Genomic DNA, 20261 nt, shown 5'->3' on the forward strand with positions numbered 1-20261 from the left:
CATTTTCTTGATTCTTAATTGATGTGGAAGGGTCCGTTCCACTATGGGTGGTGACACTCAGGACAGGGGCTCCTTGGTTGTAAAGGAAAGCAGGTTGAACAAGCCATATAGAGCAAGGCACTCAGCTGCATTCCTCCATAGCCTCTGCTTTAGTTCCTGCCTTGAATTCTCTCCATGATAGACTATAAGATGAAATAAACCCTTTCCTCCCCAAGTTGCTCTTGCTTTTGGTATTTTATCACTGCAACAGATACTAAATTAGGACAGTTACTTATTTTATTGTCCACAAAATAAGGCAACATTATCTGTACTTTCAGTTCCAATATTTTATGCCATTTTTCAGTATTTTTAACATGTATTAATTAATGGACAACTTACATAACACAAACTAATGAGGTAGAAGCTGAGTGGATACAGAGATTGAACAATATGATTTTTTTCATGAAATAGCTGATAATATGATACAGTCAAGATTGAGATGTATAGCCATAATACAGCCTAGCTCCTTGGTTTTGGCATCTCATTTTTATATATGGTTTATTCCAAAAAGGAGAGAAGGTCATTTCTTTGTCAGTATCCCTAATTTCTAGATTTAGCAAACAAACATGGTCTCTGAACTATCACTTTACTATATATACATTTCTATATCACTTTCATTTGAAGGAATTTAGAATATTCTAGAATCATTAGATCATCCATCTACAAAGCAGCTCAGTGCAATTAGAAAATTTTACAAAAATGTAATTATTCCCTTTCTGGTTATTGGAAAGCTGGATTCTGAATTTCTTGGAATTATATAAACCAGTGAGTGAGAGCAGGTGAAAACAGCCGCCCAGGCTGCACAACCAGCTCTCCTTTGCATATTCCAGTTTCCACTTCACATGTTACTTATGACTTCTACAGAGCACAAACCATCTTCCCCAGATGGCCATCTCTTATTCCCTATCTAAATAGCAGTAGGCTGTTGATTTCAGTGGTGTCAACAGGAAAACAAAAAAGGGATAGTGGACAAATGGAATGTCTGCAACCACAGACATGCTGCACTAGCTGTGATGCAGTGAGAGAATAGTTCAGACTTGGTTTGCATTAGAAGTGGAAGTGAAGAAAAGATGAGTACTCTTCTATCAAACCAATCCATGAACCTCGTACTATAAGCCCAGCAGGTATAAAGAAACCAGCAATTTTGGTAGGTGAGAAAATCATTCTAATTATGACAACCTAGAAACTTGTTTTCTTGGTAGCACTAGAATTTTCTGCTTTGAAAAGTATCAGAAGGGAGAAGAAATCTTTATAAATAACGAAAAAGGCTCTCTAGCAGTGGCCGATTGCATTTCTTTCTTTATCTAAGCCTTTCTGGGTCATAAGTGAGTTATATTCATGTCTCGTCCCATGATTTTCTTAGTAAAAATCATTTGCATCTGAAGCCTAGGAAAATGTTTGGCCTGCACAGTTGAATGTTTAAACAGGTGTGTGCTGCCCTGGTCTGGCTCAGGAAGGTAGTCCTCTCCTTAGAACCCTGCCATTAGGAAACTGTTTCTCATGCCAGCTTTCGGGAGCTCGTGAAGAAAGGCTCAGGTGATACTTAAGTCTTATTACCTGGTTACTAACCCACTTTCCTCCTTCCCTTCTGTGTTCTCATGAAGAAATTGATTTAATAGTTTCAAGATATTATTAAATACATTCTACATTAATATTATATGTCCTCTTTGAATCCAAGTGGCAATACAATAGAATTTCATTTTATAAATAACACCTTTCAAGCTAACACCACAGGGCACAGTACAAAAGAATCAAAATAGAACACAAATGCTGTAATCAAATGCAGACCCCAGGAAGGCTGATTAAAAAGGCATGTTGCTAGTAAGAGCAGCCGACAGGGTAAGTATAGTGGGTCATAGCAGAAAAGCCAGCTGAACAGAAGGGCAAACTAAAATAAAATGGACTTGCCAGCCCGTTTCCCAGGCATCTCTGATGCTCTGTTTGCATCATCTCCTCTCAGCTCAAGTACTGAATGTGAGAGCTATGTGAATGGGGAGTGGACGGAGGGCTTCGATGTAGGGTCATTCTGTTTTCTCTCAGTATTTACATGTAACACAGATAAAAGAAAATCTTCAACATACCCACCTGCATCTGACAGACATGCCTGCAGTATGATTGTGAGAGAGGATTTGGGAGGATCCAGAAAGCCTTGCCTTACTAGACATTACTGTTGGTTTTCAGAAAACATGACTTGAAACAAGATCTGTTCCCTTGCAGTGACATGAGTACAACTTGGGTTCAGGCCTAGGTGAAGATGGCTTTGGGGGTGAGGTATATGCTTTTTGCTCTGAGCCTCCCCGAGTACACTTCCTTTAGCACTCTACTGAGCCAGTTAGAATCTGTGCTCAGATCTCTGCAACAACCAAACAACTCTCTCATGTAAGAGGTTTCTGTTTCTAAACTCAACTTCTACTTACAAAATAAAAATTTCCTAAATTAAGAAATCAAGCAAAAGAAGGGGAGTTGTGTTTGAGTATACATCCCTACCTATATGTAAAGCTCCTTCTAACAGTAATCATTACATGTCTTTAGTAATGAAGCCAACTGGTTACTCACTGGTGCTTTGTTGTTTAATATGGAAAGTATAACAATGTAAGAGAGTAGTTATAGGAAAAACCTAGAACATACTGACTAGTAGTTAGGAGAGAAAGAAAAACATGAGAATCAAGGCTACTTTTTGCCTTTCTCAAACTGCACTATTTGTAATGATTCCTAATAATCCATATCATTGAGATTCTGATGTGTGCGGGGTGGGGGTCACTGACCTGGAGTCACAGAGATAGATCAATATTTTAATATTTCTGTACGCCCTTTTCCTTGAGTAAATTACAAACATTTAAATACATATGGACAGCGCTTGAAGAGAAGGGTAATTGTACAAATATCAGTACTGTGATTTTTTTTAAAACTTAGTGCTGTATAGGTTTTCATTTAGTGACCTCTTATTATCCTTCACTCTGACAGTTCTTATCCAGCAATGCAGACGGAGTCAGTTTATTAATGAACATAAATAAAAGTGCAATACATTGAGAGCACTAGATTGTAATCTCCAAAGTGAATTATTTCATGAAATGTGTGAGCAAATAATAATACCTTGTCTTTTACCAACTGGTTTTCTGTTTCTGTGATAAAATGCCGTTACTACAGGCACTTAAGACAGAAAGAGTTTATTTGTGCTTAGAGATCCCATCTTAACCCCAGTAAGGAAACTGTTAACTGGAAGTTGGGCAAGGCTCTAAACTCTCAACCCCCAACCCCCAGTGATGTTCTTCCTCCAGCAAGTCTGAACCTCCTCAAGGTTCTGCAGCCTTGCCAAACAGTCACCAGCAGGGGACCGAATGTTCAAATACATGAGCCTGTGGGAGACATTTCTCATTTCAACCATACTAGTGTATTATCTTTCAAGTCTAAGTTTATCCTTCCTTACCTTCTCTACACCAATACATACACGACTCTTTTAAGTACTTTCCTGTATCATTTCTCAGACTTATGGCTATGATCAAGTTAAGTATTTCCTTTGCCCACTGGTCTGAAGGTCTTTGTCAGCTCAGAGTCCAGTAGACATACTGCAGAAGAAAGAGGATTGCCCTCCTGTTTCCATCTACCTCCTGCATTGTGCACGATTTCCCCAGAACTCACCTTCTTTCCTTTGCGCAGGTCTCTAACTTCTTCTGTGTGGCACACCCTGATACCCCGTGCTCTAGCTGAGTGCAGATAGCAGCCCCACTGCCTGTCTCTACCCACTGCTATCATGCACCACACAGCCACACAGCCATCCCAGAGTACAGGGACCCAACAGTTCCTGTTGAGAAAGCTCCCCGGCACTTCTCTGCCACTCAGTGGGCAATGTCTATGCCTTCTTGAACAAGGTTTAGATCTAAAATCAAAAAGGAATTTTTGTATGTGTATGTGTGCACAACAAGGTCTGGATCCTTGTCTAAAGATAAGAACAGCTTTTCTTGAGCATGCAATCTCAATTGTACAAGTAGCAGCTATTCCTTATATTTGTTGTTCTTTTTTTAGAGTTATTGTTATTTTTTTACAATGTACTCTCCCATTATTTCAGCCATTTTTATGCTAATAGTTCTTTACTGCAGTGTGGCTTTTCTCTTCTGATAGACCCTGCTTCATACACACTGAAATAACATTAAAATAATCTGTAATGCTAGGGGTTGGAGGAAGTCAATATGTCCGTACAAAGCCAGTTAAGATCAGGGCTCGATATTGAATAAAGAAAATGTTTTGGGAATTTTGTGTTACATAGAAAGGCAGCAAAAAAAGTAATGCTGCATACTATCTGTACATAAGACTTTACTGAGCTACACTTTAAAGGACTTTACTTCAGTTCACTGAGAATTTATTATTGTAAGCTGTAGATAAAGCAAGCCACAAAAAATCCAGATTCAGATATAATTTGTTGACCTTAGAAAAGGTGTCAAAACACAGTAATTACATGATGTGAATTTGTAAATTATTAATAGTGATACCCATCATTTATTGAGAATTCAGTAATCTTCAACACTTTAATTTATTGGCTCCTCATAGTAATACAGCTAGCTATTCGAACTCTCTCTTACAAATGGAAAGAAGCACTGGCTCCCAGATGATACATCTAGCAAATTTCAGACAAAAGAAAATTGAACCTAGATCTTCCTGTGAGCCCCAGCTCTTAACAACCACTCTGCTTTCAAAATTTAAGCCAATCACGGGTTACCTTGGAAAACAAATAGGGCATCTGCTGTCAATCAGAGCTTGGGGGTGGAGATGCCTTAAGAATCAGTAACATGTTTAGCACATCTTGAGATATTTCCTAGACAGACAACCCATTACTTTTACTTAACCAAACATGGACAAACTAAGGGAGCACTAGTGATGAAATTCCCAGAACCTAAGTGTTAACAGAGTATCTAAAACTCAGCAGCCTTTATTCAGGGCTGAGTTGAAGGCAGATGAAATATTAACAGCAGTTCTAGCAGCAGAAAATGAAATATGAGATCCTGTATCAGAAATTATTAGTAACCTGTTAAAAGAAATGCTGAAAAATGGCAGTTACCAAATTAAAGCTGGGAAACAGAGCCCAAATGGGAAATTTCAAAAAGTTTGGAGGAAAATAAATGACAGATTGTCCTCTTGGCTCTTATTACTATGCCATCCTAAATCCTACTTGGCAATGGATGGTGGAGGTGAAATAAGAACTGCATCACTGCCAGCACTGGTCCTCAGATTTGTAGTCCTAAGTGTCTGAGATGGTGTCTGGGACTGATTGGAAAAGTAGTTGGAAGTTGATAGCATTTGAGCTTTATCTAAATTGAAGAGCCTGGAGACTCTTATTATGAAAGGCTTCCTCTCATTTGTGAATTGGCCCCTTTGCTCCACTTTTGGATGGCTGGCTTCCTCCATGCAGAGCTCCACTAAATGTTCTACATGGGAAAGCTATTCTCCTTAAATGCCTTCAAATTTAAAGCATCTATCAGAATATGTCCGTGTTTATGACTCAAAAATATCTAACATCAAAAAGAGAGGAGATACAAATGGAAAATATTCAGCGGTAAATAAAGGAGATATTTTTCCTTCAGTAACTGAGAGTAGAAAAATTATTCTATACAGAGTTGTTGAGCATTTGATGCCAGAGGGGAGAAAAAGGGAAATGAGCTATAGAACCATCGAGTCTTAGTGTTGGCAGAGGCAGCAGAGTTCATGCAGGCCTACCCTATCATTTTTCAATGAAGAGACTGAGACATAGGGAGTTAAGGGACTTGACTTGCCCAAGACACAGAGTTGTTTACTGACAATCATGCCAAAAACATTTCCCAACTCCCCATACAGAACTCTGTATTTCAGCATGCTGCTACCATTCTCTACTGAAAATTAACACTAATGCAGCCTGAAACAGAAGAGGAATTCAGCATCTGTGGAAACCAAGAGGCAGGATGATTTCAAAGGTGGAAATTGGAATGGGAAAAGAAAAGAAAAAGAGGATGATGGTCTGTTGTGACTTCTCAGACAAGCTTTTGTAAGCCATTTTCATGCCTCTCCACCAAATAGAATGGAAAGAAACAAACTTGTTTGTAATAACTAAAGTTTGCATGTGCTCGGATCTGATTTGCTTGGGGGATTCTGCATACATGCTATCTCTAGATGTAGATGGATTCGTAGGGAGCATGATTACTGATCCCTGTTATTTTCTTAAGCTGGCTGACTTTCTCTAACTGTGAAATGCTACCCTGAATTCTTGCTTTAGTTTCTGGGGAAGGATGGTTCCTGTCCATGGCACACTTCTGAAAATGAGAAATAACTGTAAAATGTAAAAATTATCTTCTCTTAATCCTTGTATTTCTTATACCTAATGCAGGATTGAACCATTGTAGAACTTTTACCCGGCTTTGTGACTTAGATGAAATAATTTTCTGTTTTGTAAACAGAGTAATTTATAGTAAACCAGTACAGAAGAAACAATGAAAATGTCTCTGTAAGCTCCCCTGTGAAACAACAGTACAAGCCTTTTAGAGCAGTCTGATCTTTTTCAGAATAGAGCACCCAGAGAGGAGGGAATCGGCAGCATGATGAGAACTACAGAGGGAATGAATGCTTTGCATGAAAAACGATTATGTCCAAGAGGGCTCAGGAGAGGCTAGGAGTGGAGCTGGAAAGGAGGGGCCACTGAAACAAGAGAAGATATGCTTGACCAGATCTAGTAAAATATTCCCTGCCACAAGCACTGTTCCATGAAGAGATTGAGCCAAGAGGCCTGAATAAACTAACCTGAAGTTCACTGTTGCCATTATTGTGGGAGGAATCATGGAGAGCACATCCGGACTTGTGTTACACAGTAATCACTGCTGGGTGTCAGCATTCATCAGCCAGATGGTCAGACCCACAATTAATCAATTAGGTTGGGACGATCAACTGGACTAAGTTTTCCCCTTTGGTAAAAAACACTCATCATGTGGTCAAGGCCAATAGCACTTTTATACTGTTGCTTTTGGAGTAGCTTCTAAAAATTCCTCTTCTTTTTTTAGGCTTCTAGTTACTGGATACTGTCAGGTTTTGACAACATAGATTTCCCAAATCAAGGTTTTTACATAATAGATCATCAGCATTCTCTGTGTTCATATGTAACGTTTAACATCCCATACAAAAACAAGCTCTTCAAAGCAGCATACTAAGTATTACACTCAAATAATTTGACTATAGTTTCTCTGCTGGTTCTACTCAATCCTGTGGGACAACAATACCAGAGTTTCTTTTAGTGGGCACTCATAGGGGTGATATAATGATCTAAGAATAGTGGTAATAATAGTAGTCTATGATGTGTTCACCATCAGACAGACACAGCTCTGACGAAAATGGATGAACACCAACTCAGCCTTTGAAATACTTCAATTAGGATGATACTATCAGTCCCCTTTCAAAGAGAAGGAAACAGACTAGGAAATTCTTTGAATATATGGTAGTATGCTGAAGTGATATGCTACAGTGGGATAAAAGGTACAGAAACTGTCCTACCTATTTTCTTAGTGCGCGCGCGCGCGCGCGCACACACACACACATACACACACACACACACACACACACACACACACACACACACACACACACTTGTACATCTGACAGATAAAAGCTCGAAATGTGTTCTAATTCTTCATGGCTCCCCTTCAAACTTCCATAAAGTTGTCCTCTAGTGTTTCTCCACTCCATTGACTTATTCTTTTTCCCACGCCATACAGTTCCAAACCACCAAACTTGAGATAGCCTTCCCCCTCCGATGCTTATCATTCTCAGTGTCTAGCTCAGTAGGCTTACCTAGATATGGTATCTTAGTATCAGTCTGTTTTACGTAGTTTTTTATCAGTTGACTTGCAGGGAAGTTTGTCTCTCTATCACAGATTTATTTTTTGAACTTGAATTTTCCCCCTCCTTTCATTTTGGCTTACCTCTAGCTATTTCATAATGTACAGTACAGGAGTGATGTTTCAGAATCCTGGGGCTAGGGAAGGCCACTTCCTCACAGAACCCTATATACTGTACCTGTTGTATAGAAATACAGACACAATGCAGTGGCCCCTGTGTGTGTACCATTGAACTTGCTCTGTCTCTTTTCTCTCGGCTCTTTTCTATTGTCAGACTTGATGTAGAGAATGATTCACTTTAATGCTATTTGTGAAGCTTATATAAGGACACAGTCAGCCCAAATGTCCACCCCTAATGTATCATTACTCTTACTCATGATTTCATTACATTATGGAATATACTACTTCTCTACACAACTACTGTGTTTTTTGTTTTGTCTTGTTTTGTTTTGCTACTTAGCAATTGGAAAAGCAATTGGGAAACCATTATCAGAATGCTGAAACAGTATAATAATATATAACCACCCGTTTTTACTTGAATTTACAGCATATGGAATAAATAGGTGCTCACGTAGTAGTAACCAGCATGCTTTAGCCTGCAGAGTCTGTTTTGGTCTTATGATGCTGCTATTCTTTCTGCAGTTCTGTATTCTTTACCCCAGAGCTGATGAGGCTCTTTCATTGTGACCTACAGTATCCTGCATATTGCACAGTTGAGTCCTGCCATCTAGGCTGCCTTTCTGCTTCACTTTGCTCCTGACCTGCCCCCCCACCCCCACCCCCCACCCCGCCCCACACACACACCCCAATGCTATTCCAGGCCTGGCCTCTCATGACCAGAGACTGCTGACTCATCCTGGCCTGTGCCAAGCTGTGCAGTCGCTTAGTGATGTGGACAGGAGTCGAAGGACTAGAATGAGCTCACAGAACTCATTTCACTTGTTGCTTACGGTACAGTCCAGCATGAGCTGGAAATGTAGGAACCTCAGCCTCCCGAGCAGAAAGAGTAAGTAGATTAAACACAACTGCATCTTCAAGTCCTCAACAAGCAGGGGACGGTAGTGGGTGGGGGCTTGCTTATCATGGCTCCTGGCTGTGGCTAGGGTATTCCGGGTCATCAGGAGTTTCCCTTTGCCCTCTTTTCTCCTCTCCTCCACAGTTGCACCCTTCCCCCCTTCCCTGAACTTCCCTTCTGAAAATGTCCGGATGGTAGAGCAATGATCCGGGCAGAAATGAAATTTTGTTAATAGGCAGCCTCCGCACGAACCCCTGGAACACAGACTGCTGAAACTGCTTAGTGTAGCCTGTCTACTGGGAACTCACATGAACTTCCCAACAGAATTCAAGGACACGAGAGAAGCTTCCCCACCTTTCCTCCTTGATTCTCTTTTTCTTTCTGTTTTAAGAGAGGTAGATTCAGGAGACATGGCTGCATTCTGGTGTGGTGCAAACTTTTCCGTCCGGAGACAATAATGTACATTCCTCTGGCAGGACGGGAGAGGTTTTTTTTTTTTTTTTTTTTTTTTTTTTTTGGTGTGTGTGTTTCTCTTGCTGTTGTTTATTTATAAGACATTTCCTCTCAGTTAGTGGAAGTTAGATCGTAAGAGGCTCCAGTGATTTTCCTTCCACCACCCCCCCCTCCCTAATTTCTGTGCTTCAGCACTCTGGAACACTGTGAACTCAACAAACTAATCAGGGCAGGGAGCTTAACAGCCAGGCCTGGACACTCTCAAGAGACTGTGTGCAGCTTCTCAGCCGTCACTCCCTGGATCAGGAACCACAGTCCTGGTGAGTGGTGAGGTTCCAGAATTTGATGGAGCAAGGATTCTATTCTTGGTGTCTCTGAGGCAGGCAGGAAATAAAGGGTATTTTAAAATTTAAAAAAAAAATGTAAAAAAGCCTGCCAAATGATCAAACAGAGTGATGGAGATTCTTAGTGTGTCCAGCCGAGCGTGCTCTGGACAGTGGCAGAGCCTCCAGGCTCAGGAGCAGCCTGCAGGTATAAGTTTTGCACTGCCACATAGGGCTGGCTGTCAGCCTTGCCATGCCTAGCAAACGTGCTTGAGGGAGGGAGAAGGTAGGTGAGTGACTGGGGCAGGGAGGAAGGCTCAGGGTGGTAGGAGGGAAGTGAAAGTGGGAATAATTGTTCCTCTGAAGTTTCCCTCTGCGAACTTTGGGTGCATTTCTGTTCTGAGCAGCTGTGTCGTGTGCACAGTCCGTAGATGCCCAGCTAAGCCAGAGAGAAAATCTGTAGTAGTTGTATGCTACAAAATGTTGCTCGTGTTCTGCTCTCCTTTTAGAGCTCACCTCCTAAAGTCCTGTTGGCTCTTAACTGTTAGGAACCTCTCCTCATCTGACCTTAGGAAATCACCATGTGTCACACCCTAGTCTTTATTCTTCTGTATTCATGGTACATGCAGAAGAATGCAGTGAGAATCCGTATGTGGTTCCAGGGAAATTCATCATCTTGACAAAGGAAACTGATGATTGTCTTCACAATATTAAACCCAAATATAGTATTGTCCTCAATACAAGCGACCAACTGAATAGGCTCTGGGAAGTTGTCAATGGAATGGAATGGGGTGGGGGTGAAGTTGCAGCCTGTCTGATATGTCATAGCCAGTAGGGACCTTCCACAGCCAGTGATGCATGCTCTCCCTGGAAGGGAAATGTCAGGTGGAATGAGGTTTTGTCTTCTGCTGTGGGGTCCCTACTTTAGCTCCTGTTCTAGAGATATTCGATCTTACTGTGCTTTCTCATCTTTCTGAATTCAAGTCTCTGGCATGTTCCAAAAGATTGAATGGAAAAAAAAGAGAAAACAAAAAACAAAAAAACATGGTGGCTATAAAATTATTTGGCTGTGTGGCATCATCTGAAGTGAATTGCTCTTTGGAGAGGGGAAGTAGTCTTTGATGTTCACAATATGGTTCTCATAGGCTAAAACCTCCCAGACCCACAATCCAGCCTAAGGGGCACTCACTCGATGTCCTTAAATATTTGGAAAGAGATGCTACTTTATTGTTTTGGCTGTTTTTGCTATTAACACATTGCTAGTAGATTCCTTCTAGGGCCAAAAGGCTCTAAAAATGTTGACTTTACAGATGTGTGTCTGCTATGTATGTGTGTGTACTTTTGTCCAACTGGTACAGTGATTCAGTATATAACATTGATACTTACCTTTGGAATTTTGTTTGCTATTTTGGGTGATTTGGATTCTTAACCACAGAATTCATCCATGTACCTATGTCCCAAGTGCCCTGTAGACTCTGTACAGCTCTAGCATTCATACTAGGGTTTGTCAGTGACCTCTGGAACAACACCGACTTCCTAGCACAACTCCTACAGTTTCCAAGGCTCATAAGCTGACAATGCAAAAGGAAGCTGCTCCAGTTAAGGCTAGAAAGGGAAGCCTGATGTAGTATAGACTACATTTCTGTTAGTCCATGTTAGTAATTATTGTACTACTTATGTGGACAATGTATTGTGGGACATTTTTAAATTTACTTTGTCATTTTCTAAAAAAAACTGAACAAGAAAATGGTGTTAAAAACTTTTAAACATGAACCCAGGTGATGGTGGCGCAGGCCTTTAATCCCATCACTTGGGAGTCAGATGCAGGTGGATCTCTGAGTTCGAGGCCAGCTTGGTCTACAAAGTGAGTTCCAGGATAGCCAGGAGAGAACCCTGTCTCAGAAAACCAATAAATAAATAAGTATATGAACATGGCTTAAGAAATGTATGGAGCTTTTAGTCGAATGGCCATCTAGAGTGACCTAGTAGTCTGTGACTCTCTCTGCTATTACTCCCAACTGCAGACTAGAGAGAAACTCAGTCTATGTGGGCTCCATTGAAGACAGCTGGGTCTATTAACACTTAGAAACAGTTTATTCTCAAAAACTATGACTACTTAAAAATTTGTAAGCAACTTTAGGGAGAGAGTATAAACACATTCACCTAACATTATGTCCCAAGAATTTATATTTTATAAATCTAATCTGCCCAAGAGATTTTTCTTATAGTTGCTAAGAGCTAGAGTTCTATATGGTCATAAAAAAATTGTCGTAGTGAGTTGATGTATATAGGAAGGTAGAATTTTGTTAGTACATATTTCGTTGGAAGGAAAATGATGTCTTTGTATAAGCTGACATAGACTAGTTGTATTCATATTACCTGGCTTTTCCATTCCTATATAATAAGCCTGTGTAGCATACTATATAACTAATTCAGTTTTTCAGTGTTCATCTGTAAGTTTTAATTTTATTAAATTAATGAAGATTCATGTTTTAAAATACATTTTTTCTTGCAAATTTTAGATGGGATCATTTCCTATATGTTATATTCATTTAATTAGGCAGTAACAATTATACACAAATGAAATTGCTAAATAACCAGATTGTGATTGCCCCATTAAGAAATTATTCTGTCTTTTCTCATCCTTTTGGCAAAGCTAATATCCAATGAAGAAGTTGTTCTATTTGTGCAGAAATGGTTTTGGGTGTTTTCTGTGATTCCCTAGGAAAGACACATGTTCTATATGTCATAAGAAGAATCACATATATGTGATTGAGTATGTATGTTAAATTATAAATGTATGTATATGTGCAAAACCATGTTCTTCTATTTTTAAAATATGATTTTACCTAGATCTTCTTGACTTTAAATTCCACAAAATATTTTTAAACTGACTATAAACAGAGCTAAGTTGACATTTTATCACATTGATAATACAGACAATTTATACAGCTATTTATGAACACTATCTGCAAATGGGATGATCTGATAACTGGTAAGTTTAGTAATTATCCTTGATTAAATATGCATGACAGATTGTAAACCTAAATTCTGTTCTGCAGAACTTCAAAATATTAATTGTTGTGTTTAAGAAGTAGCTTAAAATTAAATAGAAAGAAATTAAATAGCTAATAATTAATATTGAGAATTTATTTAATGAATTCAGTTTTGTAAGAATTAATACATATACAAATGACCTAGTTTATTCTCTCTTTTTCCTCAGCTATTCAATTGTATATTAAATACCTTAATACTGCACTTACATATTAGCATCAGAATATAATTTCCCAGCATATCCAGTCAATCAGGTCACACTTTTTCTGTGACACTTTCCACCATAAGCCAAGCTGATGATGATATAACACTGATAGCATTTTCAAAGGCAGCAACCATCACTTATCTTATGCTGCCTTGAATTAGAAGTCTCTGTGTGGAAAGAGGGTATTATATTTTATGTTTGTGTGCTTCTTCCCCTTCTAAACAATGCCTTGATCTAAGTGGAGGAGCTGGAGGATCAGTGGATAGGTGGTGAATGAATGAATATCTGTACTCATTGGCAGTGAGTATCTCTTGCTTGCCTTAATGGCAGAGCATGTCCTGCAAACAAGTAAATAGATTTTTCTGTGTCTGCATCTCCTTATTAGATCTTCCAAGAGCTGAAACTGTCCCAGCCATCTACTGAGGTACTGTCTCTAATCCCACAAAGGATCGGTCACTTCTGATGGGATATGGAGATCTTCAATTTGCAGTAGTACCCTTCATTTTCTAGGACATATGTAGGTAGCCAAATACCTAACTTGGTTAGCTCATGTAGTTTGAATGTACCATAACACCTGTAGTGCTCCATGTTAGCTAGAGCATGTCCAGGTTGTGAATGTTTGTTAATTAGTGGTTCTCTTTTTCCTCAAAGTCCGAGTCTGAGGAGCCATGCTGTGGGAAATGTAGAGGCACATGAATACTGAATGTGAATGCTGTGAACTAGACAGGAGAGTAGGGGCAGACAGACAGGCAGCACAATCAAAAGCAGGGGCAAGAGGACAGGCAGCCAAATCATTCGCAACTGTCTTAACAAGCACTAATTAAATGCCCTGTTTGAGGTAAATAATAGCTGAAAATAGCCAAGTTCAATTGTTTCTGATCGATGAGGAAAGAAATTGGTAGATTCATTCGGTGAAGCTTCAGTTATTAAGCCACAGCCCACTGAGACATCTTCAGAGAAGGGGCATCAATTGTGTCAGCCTCTTGTGTGCCATTTGCTGTGTTCTCATTCCAGTACCCTGTATGATATCCTGACCTAATAAGCCCAACAGGAAGTGCATATACTATGAATAGACACCATAAACAATAACTAAAAGAAAAATGTATAAACTGGATTTTAATCTTAATCTGTTAGTGGTCAATCAGCATGACAATCCCCAAGCTATATTTGATACTGCTTTCAGAAAATGATTTGCCAGAACTTTTAATGTATCCATGTGTAGTATATAATGGGATGTTTATTTTTTGGATTTTTTTCTCTGTACTCTCTAATAAGCTGAATTCCTAAATATAAGCAGGCAGGGGGGAGAAAGGAAAGTTATTCCCATAATGCATAATTAACCCTTGAACAATGGAAAGTTAACTTTGCAGACACGCCGAAAACTGAAATGTTTTGTTGGTGCATTTGTTCTTCTTTGGGAGTTAACACGGAGAGGACATTTCCAGTAGCACAAACTTGGCACCAAATAACCTGTTCATCCTCAAGCTACAAATATCACATTCACCTTCCAGTTCCTTCTGGCAGGATTTGTAGTATGATGGCCTCTCGGGTAGTGTATACAAATCACTCTGAGGGACAAAATTGTATGAGTGCCTAATCCACTTTTGAAAATGAAAGAAAAGGATCTATTTTATGAAAAGCAGCAAATATGGAAGGATATAAATTGTAATAAAAGATATTAGCACCTTCACCTCCTGCTAATTGCCTCCCTAGTCAAGAGGAACAAAATACTGTAATAAATGTTACAGCTACATCATGATCAGAGTACAAAAAATTGTCTCTACATTTCAATAGCAAATTAAAAAAAAGAACAAACCAGGTAGACTTAATTTAGGCTTCTAAATTAAGGGACTCATCTGCTTCATTTTTCTAAGAAAGATAATGGTACCCATTTGAGTGACTTGCCAATGTTTTTTGAGGATCAGAGTACAAAGTCTGTTTCTCGATTATAATCACTAAACATACTTTTAACATTCATTTTTTTCATTCACAAAATATTTTTGAATCTGTACTCCATCAGTTTTTATTATAGAAGCTAAAGATTGGTTGATAAACAAATACTCATTGAGGAGCGCAAACTGTATAGCTGACACTCTTCTGGGGCTGGGAATTCTAGAATACATAAACAAAGAAAAGTCTCTATTCTCATATTATGGACTGTCTAGGAGAGACAGATGAGGAAATTCATATGGAAAGTGCATGGCTTGTTAGTGTTAAGTGCTGTGGAGAGCAGTTGCTCAGGAAAGAGAAAGATGGGGCTTAGGGTGTCATTTTAAATTGCATGCAGACCACATTTGAGACAATACTTCATTGGAAGCAAATTTTGTCAACATCTGTGCAAGTACATCTTCAGTGGAACTGTAGTGCAAAGGACTTGGACAAGAATAGTGTAGATGAGCCTAGAAGTTTAAAGAGAATTGTAGTCACTGGAGAACGTGAAGAGTGGAAGAAGTTATGGAAAGGTTGGTCAGCAACTGCTGTTACATTTGGAGCAAGAAGCTCAGATGTACAATGTACTATTAGAACAGTAAGTGGCTGTAGATAGCAGTAAGTTACTATACATTTCTGAAAGCAAGAAGAAGGAACTTTAAGTTTTCTCACCACAAAGAAATGATAATTATTTAAAAGATGAATATGTCTAGCTTGATTTAATCATTATATGTATGTATGTATATAATACATATATACAGATATATAGTTACTGAGACATCACATACCCCATTAGTATATTCAGTTTTATGTTTTTATGCAGATTCTGAAAATAAATTTAAAAATAAAATCATTCATTTTTTTATAAATTATACATAAAATTATATACAGAGTGATAGCGAAGAGTCTGTAGCAAGATCGGATGGAAAATAGGAAAGTGGTAAGGATAGAATAATGAAGGCAGTATGAATCTGATCACTTAGCCCAGGAACATGCTGATGTGAAGAAGATAGCTCTGTTATCCACTACAAAGATTAAGTAGGGTGTGGCCTTAAGTTCCTCATTACAGGAGGGACAGATGGAGAATGAGCTTGAGATAATATCATATACTGATAGCCTTACTGAAGGATGTTCAAAGAAACTTAAAGGCCCCAAATATTGTGCAGCTCAAAGTACCCAGGAGTAAAACATCAAGGAAACCATCACAGAGAAGGTAGCAATTACATCATGGCTGTGCAGGATTTTCCCAGAGGCCGAAGAGGAGGAAAGAATTTGGTGATCTGAGCAGCTGGGGCAAAGGTTCGTAAGTGGGGGATGGATGACAGAGATGAGGAAGAGTGTCAGTGATACTTACTTGTGTAGTGAGGAGAATGGTGCTGTGTGTGTAAGCAGGAAACAATCATGGTGGCCTTGATTGCCATTCAAAGATGCTTTAAATTCTTACAGCGTTTGGGGAGCCATTAAAGGTTTCAAGTTGAGGTTAATAATCACTGTGTTACAGAAGATCACCCTGGCAGCAGAAAGTAAAGGATAGATTATAGGAGTGGGACAGAAGAGGCAGGAAAATGAGTTAGGGGGCACCTTAAATTGTTCAGACAGGAAACAATGAAATGCTGAACTAGGACAATAACTGTGGGAATAGGCAGAGAGGAGGAGACATGTTCCAGAGATAACTGACAGAATGGACACAATTTAATAACCTCTGTGCCTGGCATGAAAAGAAGGAGGAATTCTGGATTGCTCCCAGGTTCCTGCCTTACACAACTAAACAAAAGAAAAGCTATGAGAAGTAAGTCATGTAGGATGGGGAAGATGATAAACTTGCCTTTGAATGTGTTTAATTGTTGGGGGAGCACCAGACTGATGTCCAGTAGGCAGTTGGGTTTACTCAGGAATACTGGAGCTGGATCAGCGACAGAGATACATGCATAGCTGCCTTCTGAATCATCACTATCATGGTTGAAGCTCAAATTATGAAGTGGATATTTCTCAAGGAAAGTATGATGAAGGAAAGCAAACTGGATTAGACTGTTGAACTACACCATGTTTATGGAACAGAGAGAAGGAAGGGGAGCCATCAGAGATTATCACACACTATTATCTATGTGCCTGTCACTGTGCTAGCTGTACTGGGGAGTTGAGCAAGATGAACAGCTCCAGAACCTACCCCAAAAGCACACAGAGTTTACATAAATGTAAGAGGTTAATGTTGTTATCACCACCAATCACAGGACAATAAATATCCAAGTGTAACATAACGTCATACAGAATATTTAATTAGACTATTATAAAGGCAAAAGTTGGCTGCCTGCAGTTTTGCTAGAGTTCATTTCTGATTTCTCTAATGCTTGTATGTGTATGTTCCAGTGTTAGCATGGGTTCAAGCTATTGGCAAAACAAGCCAGGTGTAAATTATGGTAGAATTGAAATCGATAGTGCTCTGAAGCACTGGAGTGCCCAGTTCACATCAGGGCGTGCGTCTGTGTTCACTGAAACATGGCTATCAAGTGCACCCCGAGTCATTAGATGTGTTATCCAGTGAATAACAGCATAATGATATTTTAGCAGAGCTGCCTTATGATAAATTCTGCTTTAGTGAAACCCCATATACAGAGCAATTTCTTCTGGCCGTGTATATTGCATGGCAAAGAAAGGATATCCTGCTGCGTATCAGAAGGCTGTAATTTCATTTAGGGGTTCTATTGACATCGTAAACTGCAAGAGCAGAGCTCAAGTGGCTATTTAAGTCATAGGAACTTCAAGCTAAAATTACTGCCTAGTCCTAATCGCCACCTCCAGGGGACTCTTGCCTATACATATAGGCTTTATGTTTCTATCTTTGTGTCTATAAATACTCAATCACTCCAGGGGATGAAGTGATAAGCTGTCCTAAAATATGACAGGTATCTGTCACCTTTGCAGCTGATACAGGCTTAAGGGCTGAAAACAGTTTTATTATTCATTGAAGGTCAAATGATAAAAGGGACCCCCTTCTCACAAACCACACACACACACACACACACACACACACACACACACACACACACACATACACGAGCTCATTGTATGAGCATCTGGGTTTTTCTGTTTTAAGACATATCTACCCAGTTCAATATTAGGCTCTTTTGCACAATCAAGCTAGAAAATGAGGGTTTTTTAGATGATCATCTCCCTCAGCCTACAAGACCTGCTCCTCCTCATAGCTCTCTTCCTGTTTAGTTGTGTAAAGCAGAAACGTGGAGCAATCCAAAACTCCTTATTTTAAAGCCAGGTCTAAATGTTACTAAAATGTGTTCATTCTGACTCTTTTTAAAATGTGTGTGTATGTGTGGTACATTTACATATATGTATGTGACTGAATGTGTGTGGGTGCCTGTGGAAGCAGGAGGTTGATATTCCTCCATTAGGCCTTACCTTATCCATTGAGGCAAGATCTCTCTGTTAAACCCAGAGTTCAGTGATATGGGACTGTTCTAGCTCACCAGCATGCTCCAGGGCCCCCCAGCCTCCACTTTCTACATGCTAGACTTATTGACAAGATGCTGTACCCATGTATTAACTCTCATCATAACACATACTGCTGCTCAAGTGGTGAGTGATTTAACTCTGAGCTATCTTTCCAGCCACTGGCTCTATTTTGATGATTAGTATCTTCATTATCACCTATTCCTGTTATACAGGATCATGGTTTAAACGTGTTAGGAAAAAAAAAATACAGTATGTTCACAAACACACATGCACACATCCTTCCCACCTGGAAATGCCTGCTTGGTTCAGCTTTGGGCTTATGTTTTTACCTACATGTTAATTTCCAAGAAAATATAGAAGGAATCCATCTTTGATTGAGTTGGGCTTGTGACTGATTTTAGCTTTAACAAATTTCAAATATATCATCTTATTGTGGGCCTCATTTCTATTATTTACTCTGGCTTCAAACATTTAATTGCTTTCATCCTTCATGCCTGTTTTTCCTCTAACTTATAAAATCTCTTAGGCATGATCCAGTCCATATCTCCTGATCAGTTCACATTGTATTTCTAGTTCAGTAAATAAATATAGAATAAATGAATGATTGAATGGACACCCTTCAACTCTGAGTCTCTTGACATAAATCCTAAGTCTGTTTGTTTTAATGTGCTAAATGCTGACCTCATTGTCTATCCAGTCTGCCACTATTCTTTGTTATTCTCAGCCTTCCAGTCCAAACTCTTCATTTTTTTACCTTCTTGCCTAACGTGAAACATCCAATATCAATACCCAGTTAAAATCGGAGGCCTGACCTTTCTGTACATCTTTACCCTAGAGCTGTGCTCTGTAAGTCTATGTGTGTTTCCATCCCACTGGGAATTTGAATCATCTTACAGGTGATTCAGAACTCATTTGTATTTTAATCTGATGCCCTTGTCTCTAACCTTGATTCTGATCTTTATATCATGTTATTCACACACTTCTTTCTGTATTTATTACATTTTCAGAAAAATATAGCAATAAATAGATATTAGCCACATTGTTAAAAAACAGCATTGAATCACCTGGGTGGAGTCTGTTGTATCATGTGTTTGCCTCCCACACTGTCCCTTACCTTGGCTTCCCTGAAGAACATCAGAGACCTTCTGCCCTAAATTTCGTTGCAGGCTCCCTATACCACTGCTTTCATAAACTAGTGCCAGCAACATCCAAAGCTTGACTAATGTCAAGTTAAAATGAACAAAATCAATGTTAGCATAGCAGTGTGTCTAATAGCAAACAGCCGGAGGAAAGAGGAAAACCCATCATTGTTAACTATAAAGCCACTGACACTTACATTCTGATATATATTTATTATATTTCCTTGATTGCCACTGTTTTTGGATTCCTGAAAAAAGTGAAGAAAGATTATAGGTGAGGTAAAATTTAAATTTAGAAAAAAGTGCTATGTTGAACTTAATTAGTAATTGTCACAATAGTTAACAATGCTACTGATTATCAAAGACACAATACCTGCTCACAAGGGTGGTAGCATTTTTATAGTTTTAGTGCTAAGATTAGTAATTACTTCCTAGAAATATCTACATGGGACTTCTTAGTCTGTTATTTTGTACCAAAGGAGCAATAAAGAATGACAGTGAGTGTTCCAAGACTGCATGATGGTGGCCTATGGTAGATGTAGAAGGCTTGCCAGTAGAAGGTGGACTAGATGAATAAAACAATGAAAAGCCATTTAGAGATAAGCAAAGATGGATCCAGTGTTATGAGTTGTGAAAACATGATAATGGAAAGGATGGAAATAAAATTCAACCAGTGAAAAGGAAGTTGGTATGTAGAAGTGATGAATTTAGAAATAAGGTCCATGTTGTTGAACACTGGAGCCTAGATTTGCAAAGTCAGATGGGGTCCACAATGTTTTGTTTGTG

General features: G+C 39.1%; 1 protein-coding gene across 46 annotated transcripts in view; it reads left to right on the top strand.

Annotated features, from left to right (window-relative positions):
- Zbtb20 (zinc finger and BTB domain containing 20) overlaps window positions 1–20261 on the top strand; it is a 775725-nt gene that overhangs the window by 481091 nt on the left and 274373 nt on the right. For 4 of the 46 annotated variants that reach the window (XM_076549390.1, XM_015994649.3, XM_076549404.1 and 1 more), the window contains exon 1: window positions 8708–8895. The exons of 39 other annotated variants lie outside the window; for them this stretch is intronic. The gene's annotated coding sequence lies outside the window, so the exon portion shown is untranslated. Of the gene's footprint in view, window positions 1–8707; window positions 8896–8939; window positions 9678–20261 lie in introns of those variants that run through there. 3 more of the 46 variants (XM_076549388.1, XM_015994650.3, XM_076549417.1) reach the window with 1 other exon arrangement.

This window comes from Peromyscus maniculatus, chromosome 12 (genome assembly GCF_049852395.1).
Source record: "Peromyscus maniculatus bairdii isolate BWxNUB_F1_BW_parent chromosome 12, HU_Pman_BW_mat_3.1, whole genome shotgun sequence".
Classification (NCBI taxonomy): domain Eukaryota; kingdom Metazoa; phylum Chordata; class Mammalia; order Rodentia; family Cricetidae; genus Peromyscus; species Peromyscus maniculatus.